Genomic DNA, 10,958 nt, shown 5'->3' on the forward strand with positions numbered 1-10,958 from the left:
TTCTGATTGCACTGCCCTCTGTTCATACATGGGTAAATGTCATCCTTTAGAGTGGAGGGGGGAAATTAATGTGACACCTCGACCTTCATAGAGGCGTAACTCGAGGTGGAACTTATATTTAAAGGTTTAATTTGAGCTAATGATGCTAGCTTTACGTTACTTATAATTATATTATGTCGTTATAGGAGTAGGATCAAAAATAATTTAAATTGTTGAAGAAAGGTGCATAATGGACAGTAGCCNCGATATGGAACATCAATTAAAAGTAAGGACAAGTGCATTGGAACGCAATCAAGAAGAATTTGGAAATGAACTTCGAGAGATGAAAAGACATATTAGCAAATTGATGGAAATGGTTGAACATCTTAATGAAGCCAAGGAAAAGTACCCGCAAGAATCCCCATCGCTACAAATCAAACCATGCCAAAAGCAATCACTAAATAAATATCAATTTGTCCTTGATAGATCCAACACATCGCTCAGTGGCACAAGTAAGGATCAATGTTTGGAAAAAGTTGTAAAATGGATGGATGAGTTGAATGTGCAAATGATTGAGTTGAAATGTTTCATGACCAAGATGGTGTATCCAGATGCTACACAACCCATGAACAATGGGTTTCAACCAAGTGCATATTCTTAACCCATAACTTTTCAACTGTGAGACCTCAACCCCCATAGGCTCATAACTACGCATAGACGCAATAACACAGGCTAGGGATAGTTTCATCATTTTCTCTAAAAAGCTCCCAGAAGAAGGTTTTATGATATTTTAAGATCAAATAGGTATAAAACTGAATAAATAATGTGTAATGATGAAAACACGAAGAAAAGTAGAGATGGCAATATTTTTCACAAAGGGGCAAAATAGTCATTTTGCACCTTGAGTCAAAATTTTAAGTTTTCGTAAACCCGAGTAGTTTAGATCATTGTGGACCTTGTCCTAGTGTCAAAAGAATAAAAAGCTTGCACAAAGGATTGGAGAAGAACAAGTTAACTTGCTAAAGGGCATTTTCGTAATTTCAAAGGGAGTTGGATAAGTATGAGCTATAAATATCTTTCTTCTAGCAGCTTCCTCATTCTCCAGTAGCTTTTCTTCTTCTTCTTCCTTCTTCCCTCTCACGTTTCTTCATCCTCCATGGGAGTCCTCTTTAAGCTTCCATAACTTTCTCTCTCTAGCTCCAATTTTCATGCCTCGGTGCACCTTTTCATGAAATCCTTGTGCTCTTTCATTCTTTCACTTTAAAACCCTTGAAAAATCCCACTTTCATACTTTTTGTCACTAGTTAGGTGTTTAGAGAGAGAAGGAGAGAGAAGGCTCCAATAATAGTTTGGAAAACTTATTGGAAAGAATTTTAAAATTTTAAGCTACCAAGGTGAGTAAGGGGTGTCAATTTTAAAAATTTTCATAAATATATACCTATAAGTATGATTTATTTTAATTGAAAAAATTATGGATAGCATGTGCTGGTAGATATTTTAGGGAATTGTGAATGTTTGTAGTTGAGGTTATCCACTCATTTTAGAGTGATTAGGGTAGTGAAAATGGATAGCGATTTAAATGGCTATTAGAAACTAGCTAAGAGAAAGATTTAGACTTTATAAGTATGTGAATTGACAAATTGGTGATGCTAATGTGATGATAGGTTCCAACGAAGCCCCATCATCCCATTTGGACAATTAGGGAAGTTAGGATAGGCTAAAGGCTCAAATAATACCGGTGAGTGAACTTGCATTTCAAAATTATTTGGGGAATGTGAATGTGTTTGCACAAAGCATTCGAACGATTTTTTACAACTTTTCTAAAAAACGAGTGCCTTGGGAACAAGCCCTTGATAAATTGTCTCTATGTTGTGACATGTGGCTATTATGGATTCATGCACTACTACATTTTGTTGATATATATATACGAATATGTGTTATGTGATGATATTGACCTGGCTATGTGCGAGTAGGGAGTGCGCATAAGCCGATGTTGACCCAGCTATGTGCGAGTAGGGAGTGCACATGAGCTGATGATGAGGGGGTGGTGTGCATGGTGATGGATATGTATATATATACATATATAGATATGTGTGTTATAGAAAGTTCATGAGTATAGTATACGATTTTGCACATGTGTATCTTGCATGTTGAACTTTGGGAATTATTATGTGCTTTATATTGGTTTTTGTGATTTTGGCAGGAAGGCTTTTCTTGAAAGAAAGGAAACTTTTTTTCTTACTGCCCTGTTTTCCACTTTTTTGGTACCATAGTTGAGCATGGACGTTTTTATCAAGTGATTTATTCATTTGGGGTTTACATGAGGGGTTTTGATAAGAGCTAAACTAAATTGCATTGTTTTAAAGATAAATGCATCATGATTTCTTTAAATTTCCCTTGTTGTTGCTTGTTCCCTTCCTTGTTCACTCACTGGGTTTAGACTCACTATTTTCAACTTCATGTTTTCAGATCAAGAGGCAGCCAGTAACTGGGTCGAGGTGTCCCCATAGACTTGTATCCATCTGTTGGTAGGTATCAATGGCATTCAATAGCTACACCTACACTGTGGTCACTCTGCTGGAGGTTCAGAGTCATTTTGTTGTAAATATGTATATGTGATGTAAATTATTAAAGTACATGCTTAGACAATATAAGTACACTTTGATTAGTATGCCACTATGAGTGGGAAATGCTTAGTATTATTTTGACTTAAGTTATGAAATGTGACCGAGCAACTTTGATAGAATTATGAACAGGTCAATTCAATAGGCTTGCTTGGACTTAGTGGGCTACGTCCATTGGGCCCATGCGCCGGTCATGGCCCAAAATTTGGGTCGTGACAATTAATTTTTGAAAAACAGGAATCACCTCCAATACCCAAAACTGCAAGTCAATTTTAACCATTATCATATTGTAAATGATAAATGATTGCAACGTTTTTATGTCAAAAGGAAATTGCAAAATGTTATATGACAGTACCTGTATTACCCACGCAAATTTGTTAATGTTGTAGTGTAAACGATTATCTTTCTACAAGTTTGCGATAGGAACTTTGAACCCCTTCAATAGGTAGTCCTCGATCAGGCTTCAAACATAGTGACCCCAAGGGAAGACATTCCAAGCGTCGATGTCCTCCACCAATGACAAGAGCCAAGGCATCACCATTTTACTATAGTCTTGACCAAATAAAATATTATTTGTGATCAAGATGAGTGCCATCTTTGTTGCATCTCCTGGTCATTGAAAGTTGCCTCCTCGAAACGTATCAAGCAACTCCTGTAGCTTAACACTCTACTGTCCATTCCAGTAACTCACATGAATTCCATCAAGAATGACCTTATATGGTCGTATGAATATATCAGGTAGTGGGCCAAACTTCAGTTCGGTTATAAGGCAGAACTCTTGCTTGGATAAACGTTCCTTGTTCTTGCCAATGGCAAACTAACTCATGGTCCATTGGCTTTGTTTCAGTGATTTGATGAACCATGATGTTCTGCATGAGACCAGTGAAAAAGTAGCCTTATGGATAGACGTCTGTTGTTCAATATTCTACTCACGCAAGTGCACATATAGCAAAGATAATATAGAGATGAGTAGAGTGTCGATCCCACAGAGAATTGAATTAATTCTTATTGTTAACTACTAAAATTAATACACCGTAATTTTATCTAAACAATTAAAATTAAAAAGAAAGATTTGAAACTATTACACTAATAACTAAAACTAAAACTAATCTAAAATCTATTAGCAAATTTACTTTATTGATTTCTAGTGATTACTAGACCTAAGATTGTGATATCCCTTAATATTTCATCTGAATATTGTCTCTCTCTCTTAACTCAGTTTAATAGATTAAGTTGCTAACCAAGAGTCCTACATTATTTACAAGTCTCTGTCGAGTTTAGCCGCATAAGTGTAGCCGCATATTGACAACTTGTAGTTTAGAAAGTTTATGGTTGACTTAAGTCTCATATAATAAACAAATTCTGCTATCCATATTGCAAGTTTACGTCACAATCTGATCCATTGTTTTCAATAGCTCATTTTGTGGTTAGAAATCAACCAATATAAAGGAAAACTATAAGATATATACAGCAAAAAGGATTGATATGAGATATCTATAAAAGAGAGATTTTGATTTCAAAGTTAATATAAATTGTGTGATAAAACATGACTTTGATAGTTTATATTTAAAATTTGTGTTCTAAACATAGCATAAATTAAAATTGAAATAAACTTAGAACTTTTAATAAAAAAACTAGGAATTCTTTCTTAGCTCTATTGAGCTCTGCTCTGAATCTCTAGACAACATCCAAAAGCAACTATCTCATGAAGGAAAGGAAATCAAGATAGACACTTGCCTCCAAAATAAAGAAACAGGAAATAACCAATTACTGGGTAAAATAAAAGCACCTTGACATTGATACAATTGAACTTGCACTCACTTATTTTCTTGATTTGGGATTCAAAGGAGTCAAATGGAAACGTTAGCAACATGATGGTATTTTCATCAAGCCCGTATGTTTGAATCCTTCAAAAACTTGATTTTGATCTTCTTCAACTTTGCAACTACGTTTTTCATGTCAATTCTCTCTTTTGGCAACTCTTCTGAACATTCTAATGCCAATTGCAAAACAGACGATGCACAATCCTTTATTGCAAAAAGTTCTCTCTCCCTCTTATCAATTAGCAAATTGGCATCTACTACTTGAGTTAATGCAGATGGTATAGACTCATTCACCCAATGTTTTAAGCTCATTTCTCCAATAAACATTTCATCTGTAGGCTTTTTTCTTGTTAATGTTTCCATTAGAAGAATACCAAAACTGTACACATCGCCTTTCATAGAAACAATTCCTTGTGTTCCAAATTCTACATGCAAGTCATTAAAGCAATCATCAAAATATGCAATGATTTTACATGAATTATCATAATGGATAAAAAAAGTCTAAAGTTTAAGTGTTACCTGGTGCCATATACCCAATTGTTGCTAGTGTTATTGTTTGTATCGTTGAATCCTCTTCACCTAATAGTTTTGCAATGCCAAAATCACCCAAATGTGCAACCATATCTTCATCTAATAGAACATTGCTGGGTTTTAAATCACAATGGGCCACAGGAAGTGTTTGACCATGATGGAGGTATTCTAATGCAGATGCAACATCAATCATAATGTTCAACCTATGCAACATATCAAGAAAATAGTTATGAGAATATAACCACTTCTTGAGGCTTCCGTTAGGCATGAACTCAAGCACTAAGGCTTTAAAATCAACATTGCAACAACTACTGATGATTTTGACTAAATTCTGATGACGAATATAGCGCAAGACCTCACACTCAACGTTAAAGCTCTTGAATGATCCTTCTACCTCCACATTAAAGACTTTTATGGCAACATTCAATCCATCTGAAAGAGCACCTTGGTATACTAAGCCAAAACTCCTCACACCAAGTAGTTTGCTTTCACAAAAACCATTTGTGGCTTGATGAAGCTCTTGGTATGTAATTCTTCTCCACTCAGCTAAACCAATTGAATTTTCTCGATCAATTTTTTGCTTTGAACGCTTTTTTCGGCTTCTGAAGAAAAAGACTATTACGGCTAGAATTAATAGCGTTGAGCTAACAGGCAATAGAATAAACTCTAAGAGCTTAGTAGCTTTCCTTGAATGTTTAGTAGAATTACTTGTGCATGGTGGGAGTTGCAGTTGAGCTAAACCACATAGCGCTTCATTCCCCATAAATGAATGAATTGAGTAGTTGGCAAAGGGTCCTCCATTAGGAATTTCTCCATGCAGTCTATTGAAGGAGACATTAAAATACTCGAGATGCAAGAGTCTTTGCAAGGATTTTGGAATAATTCCAGAAAAATTATTCCTTGATAGATCCAAGAATTGCAACCCTGTCAGTCGACCAAATAACTCAGGTATAGATCCTTGCAATCTGTTACCAGATAATGAAAGATAGGTTAGGTCTTCAAGATCAACAATGCTACTCGGGATTTCACTTAATAATTGATTTTTAGAAAAATCAATAATTGTAACAACCTTCCACTTTCCAAGGTCAATTGGGATAGAGCCGCTAAGAAAATTGGAAGACAAGTTTAGTTGCAAGATATCTATAAGCCTTGTGAAGGTTGAGGGTATTGAGTTTGCACACTTATTGGAGCCCAAATGTAGATGTCGAAGAGAAACGAGATCACCTAAGCATGCTGGTATTGGTCCAGCCAATTTGTTAGCTGAGATACAAGAAACCCAAACTCTTCAAACGACATAACTCATATGGAATGGATCCTTCTAACTTATTGCCATCAAGAAAGAAACCTTGCAACTTTTCTAATCTTCCGATTGTGGTGGGAATAGATTCAATCAGTTCGTTGTTTTCTATGGACAAGCTAATCAAGTTGCTTAGGTTGCCAATCTCTCCTGGAATGTTGCCTCCAATCTTGCAGTCCGAAGCATCGAATAATTGAAGAGAAATAGAGAGATTTCCTATAAAGATAGGAAGTTCACCATCGATCAATGGATTATCATCAAAAGCCAAGAAGCTCAAGGCTTTGCAATTTGCTAAAGAAGAGATAAAGCTCATTTCTTGGGATGAAAGTGTGCTAGCTAAATTATTAGAATGTAGGTTGAGTCCTTGCAGATCTCTTAGATTGCCGAGGTCAATAGGAATATATCCAGAAAATGAATTACTTGACAAGTCAAGTATTGATAGCTTAGAGGCATTGGAGATGGAGGTAGGAATTGCTCCATTTAACTCATTGTCACCAATTAGAAGCTCTTCAAGTTTTGGAAGCCAAAGTCCCATGCTCCATGGAAGAGAACCTGAGAGATGGTTTGAATTGAGTGCAATGACACTCACAGTTGAGCTATTGAAAATACGAGGAGGGATATGTCCGAAAATACTATTCGATCCCAAACTCAAAAATTCTAATATTTGTAGGTTGCCTATCTCAAGTGGTATTTTACCTGTCACAAAATCAGAAGTCATTCGGATTAGTTCTAGTGATCCAGAAATAAATAACAAAATTAATCATAAAAATTTTACACAAATTTCTATTTTTATATTTTATATTATAGATACTTATAACAAAGAGCCAAACAAGTAGGATTTGTAAATAATATTATTTAAATATTTACAACATTTGAAACTATACAAAAACTAAACATACATATGAAAAATGTAGCATATTACCTGTCAATTTATTATAGTTAAGGTCAAGTGTTTCCAGAAGTGTTAGGTTACCAATCTGTTGTGGAATTTCACCTGCATAATGAAATTGATCCATTAATTATTTCAAAATTTAGCAACAAATTATAAAGCTCATTTGCTTGTCAAACGAAACAATCAAAATTATCAAACAAAGTTTAGAAGTTAGATAATACAAAGTAACATAATCTTGCATTTTTACGATTAATTTAATATTTTCTTTTCAATTTATATAATATAATGAAAATTTATTAGAAAAAGTTCAAAAAAAGAACATAAATAAGTAGATCGTATATTTGAATTTTTTATTGAATGATTATGAACAAAATAGAAATCAAATACTTGATTATAACAGAAAAAGGAATTAAAAAAAGGTGAAGATCAATGGTAAAAGTTAATTTAAACAAAAATAACGAGATTGAATAAAGAGTGTGACAATATTATCAAAAACCAGAAAAATATAAAAAAGAAAGATGATATCATATGCCCAAAAAGTGATAAAATATAAAAGCATGTGAATGTCAAGTTAAAATTTTAAATTCTAATTACAATCATACGCGATCTTTGAGTAATATTTTATTTGATCAAAATTTAAATTTAGTCTTCTATTATTAATTACAATTTGGTAATATTAGTCTCTTTAAATTCAAAGAATAAAATCATTATACTTTTATTAAAAGTCGATTAAGGATAATTGTACATATTAGTCCAAAACAATCATATTTTATATTAATTAAATAATAATTAATTATTTTTTAGATTCTAAAACAGCAACATTTTAGCACTTTTCTATAAAAAATAAAACTCTTTCATTTTAAGGTTCTCATGTATGTGATATGAAAAAAAGATTTCAAATTAGCATGTTATGTCATCAACAAAAAAATCATGTTCTAGAAATTGATAGTATAATTGGCTTTTAAATTAACTTTTAATAAAAAATATAGAGTTTAAATTCATTAAAATTGAGGTATAAAGAACTAAAATAGTTGAATTGAGATAGTATAGGGATCAAATTCAAATTTCAACCTATTTAATCTTCATTCGTAATTTTTAAAATTGAACCTTTATCAACGACCATTTAAAAAAATTCCGAATCCATCCGTTATGTTAGTCAATGTTTAAAATCAAAAGAACATGTTACGTCAGTTTCATGTGAGCTTCACGTGATGTAAATCTCAACCCACAAAGTCAAATGAGTTCAAATTTTTTTACCACATGAAAGTCTGTGTCATGCTAAGGTGGCAAATTCTCTTAGAATTTTAATGACAGATTAACATAAAGGATGAATTTTGGAACTTTTTTAAAATATCGTGGATCTTATATTTGAATTTAAAAAATAACGGATGAAAATGAAACTTACTCAAAGGTCTTAGAATGTTAGGTGCTCTCAAATATTTACTGAGTTAAAAATGGACAAGTTGAAATGCTATTTGTAAAAATATTTTTTATTTGAAGCATTACATTTTTTCATTCATTTGATAAAAACAGCACATGATATTCAATAAAACTATTTTTAAAAATAAAAAGTGTAATTTTACACTTATTATACACCGCTAGTCGCTAGAGCCATCTAACAAGTGTAATTCTCTTCACCTTTTCCCATATACAAAAATTGAATAGAGATATTTAGGAATGTGATATATTACCTGTCAAATTATTGCCGCCAAGTGTAATTTCTTTCAAAAGTGTTAGGTTACCAATAACGGAAGGAATAGGTCCTATTAGGTGACATCTTTCTATACCGAATTCCACCAGATTCAGCAGAGAACCAATTTGTCGTGGAATTTCACCTGTGCAGTGAAAATTTGATTACGATAAACTATGGTCATATTAGTTGACAGTGGATGAGCCAAAAATTCTATCTTGATGGTGATAGGATAAAATTAATACAAAATATTATTTATCTGTATAATCGCATAATAACATTGACTACTATCAAATTTCATTCTTTACTTCTAAAAGAAAAGTGATCGTAGTGGATTTAATAGAAGAAGTAATAAGGAAGTAAATGAATTACGAGATTGTAAAAAAAATTCAATTAAAAAAAGTAAAATATTGTAGGCCCAAAAAGAGAAAAAGGCAAACGCTTTATTGTGAGAAGTACCGACCAGAAATATGCCAAAAATTAATGCATCTCAATATGTATTTTTCTTTTACCTTTGAGGTTGGTGCCTCCAAGAAACAGAAGCTTAAGCATCGTCAAATTCCCTATTTCTTCTGGTATAGTCCCCTCCAAATCATTATAAGAGAAGGATAATATTTCTAACTTTCGACAATTGAATAAACCCATTGGAATTGAGTTAGAGAGGTGGTTGTCACTCAAACCAAGCTTTTTTAATTGTGGTAAACGATCAAACATATCTGATGAGATATGACCAGTGAGGTTATTCAATGATAAATAAATTGTCTGCAGGGAAGACATTTTGAGTGGGATGGAAGGTATGGAACCACTTAGCTGGTTCTCTCCGAGAAAAATCTCTAGCAATGAAGATATGTTGAAGACTGAGGAAGGTATGGAACCTGAAAGTTGATTACCGTGTAAATATAAAAATCTCAAGTTAGACAGATTTCCAATTTCCACGGGGATATGTCCTTGCAGATTGTTATTATCCAAGCTCAAGATCTCTAGTTTCGACAAAAAGCACCAAGAAGATGGAATAACTCCCACAAAGTTATTACATTCAAACTCAAGTTTTGAAGTTATAGAGAAGGAACCAAACCAGGATGGGATTCTCCCGTTGAAATTATTGTTAGACAAAATTAAATATTTCAACCGACGCAAATTAGCCAACTCGATAGGCAATGAACCATGAAAACTGTTGTTTCCAATGTCGAGGAAAGCAACGAAAGACAGATTTCCCATGTCTGGTGGTATGGTGCCAAAGAGGTTCATGCCAAATAGATCCAAAGCAATGACTCTGTGGTGTCGAGATCCGCAAGTGACACCAACCCAATTGCAAATAGTGGTAGCAGTTGACCAGTTGGTGGCTAGAAGATCACTGTTGACACGGGCTTTCAGCGCAAGAAGAGCCAATTGGTCTGTACTGATGTTGATTGTTGATTTCATAGAGGATGAAACCCCAAAACTAGGCAGCAACACCACCACCATAAGAGCCAGAATGAACCGAGTGTTTCCCATGAAGTTATGAAGAAGTGAAAGGAAAATTTCTGAATTGGAAATAGGACAGATGATGTTTCTCTTTCAACATATAGAAAATGCGAAAATTGTGATGGGACCTATTTCCACACGCTTTCCCCGCCCTTCCACGGTGAGAACATTAATTTACCGCTTTGGCATGTTGGAAAAAATTCTTAAAATGCAACGTTATCATTTCTTGTTCATTTTCATTGACATGTCTGAAGGCCAACAAAAAGAAAATAATCTTATTTATAAAGTTTATTAGAGCATCAATTTAAATTTTTTATAGATATGTTACAGAATTATATAAGGAGAAGTAACTCGCTTTCATCCCAAAAATCTCATTCTCTCATATCATGATTGAAATCTGAAATTTCAAGTTAAAATTTTAAAATCAAATTATCGAGTTATTTGTTCAAATACTAAAACAAACAACTGATTAAGGAAAATATAGGTAGATACGTTATAAAATTAATTAAATCACTTTCTGTCAATGCTCGTTAATTCTAACAGAGATTTTATTGTTGGCTATAATTAATTAAGTCTTCAACCCAATCATGCATGACCAACTCATTTGTCATTAAGGTTGAAAATTTCAAGCTACTAGTTTTTCTTGTAATGCGCTTTG

At 33.4% G+C, this 10,958-nt stretch overlaps 1 pseudogene; it reads right to left on the reverse strand.

Annotated features, from left to right (window-relative positions):
- LOC18594881 lies at positions 4,490–10,330 on the reverse strand (annotated as a pseudogene).

This window comes from Theobroma cacao, chromosome 7, assembly GCF_000208745.1.
Source record: "Theobroma cacao cultivar B97-61/B2 chromosome 7, Criollo_cocoa_genome_V2, whole genome shotgun sequence".
NCBI classification, from domain to species: Eukaryota; Viridiplantae; Streptophyta; class Magnoliopsida; order Malvales; family Malvaceae; genus Theobroma; species Theobroma cacao.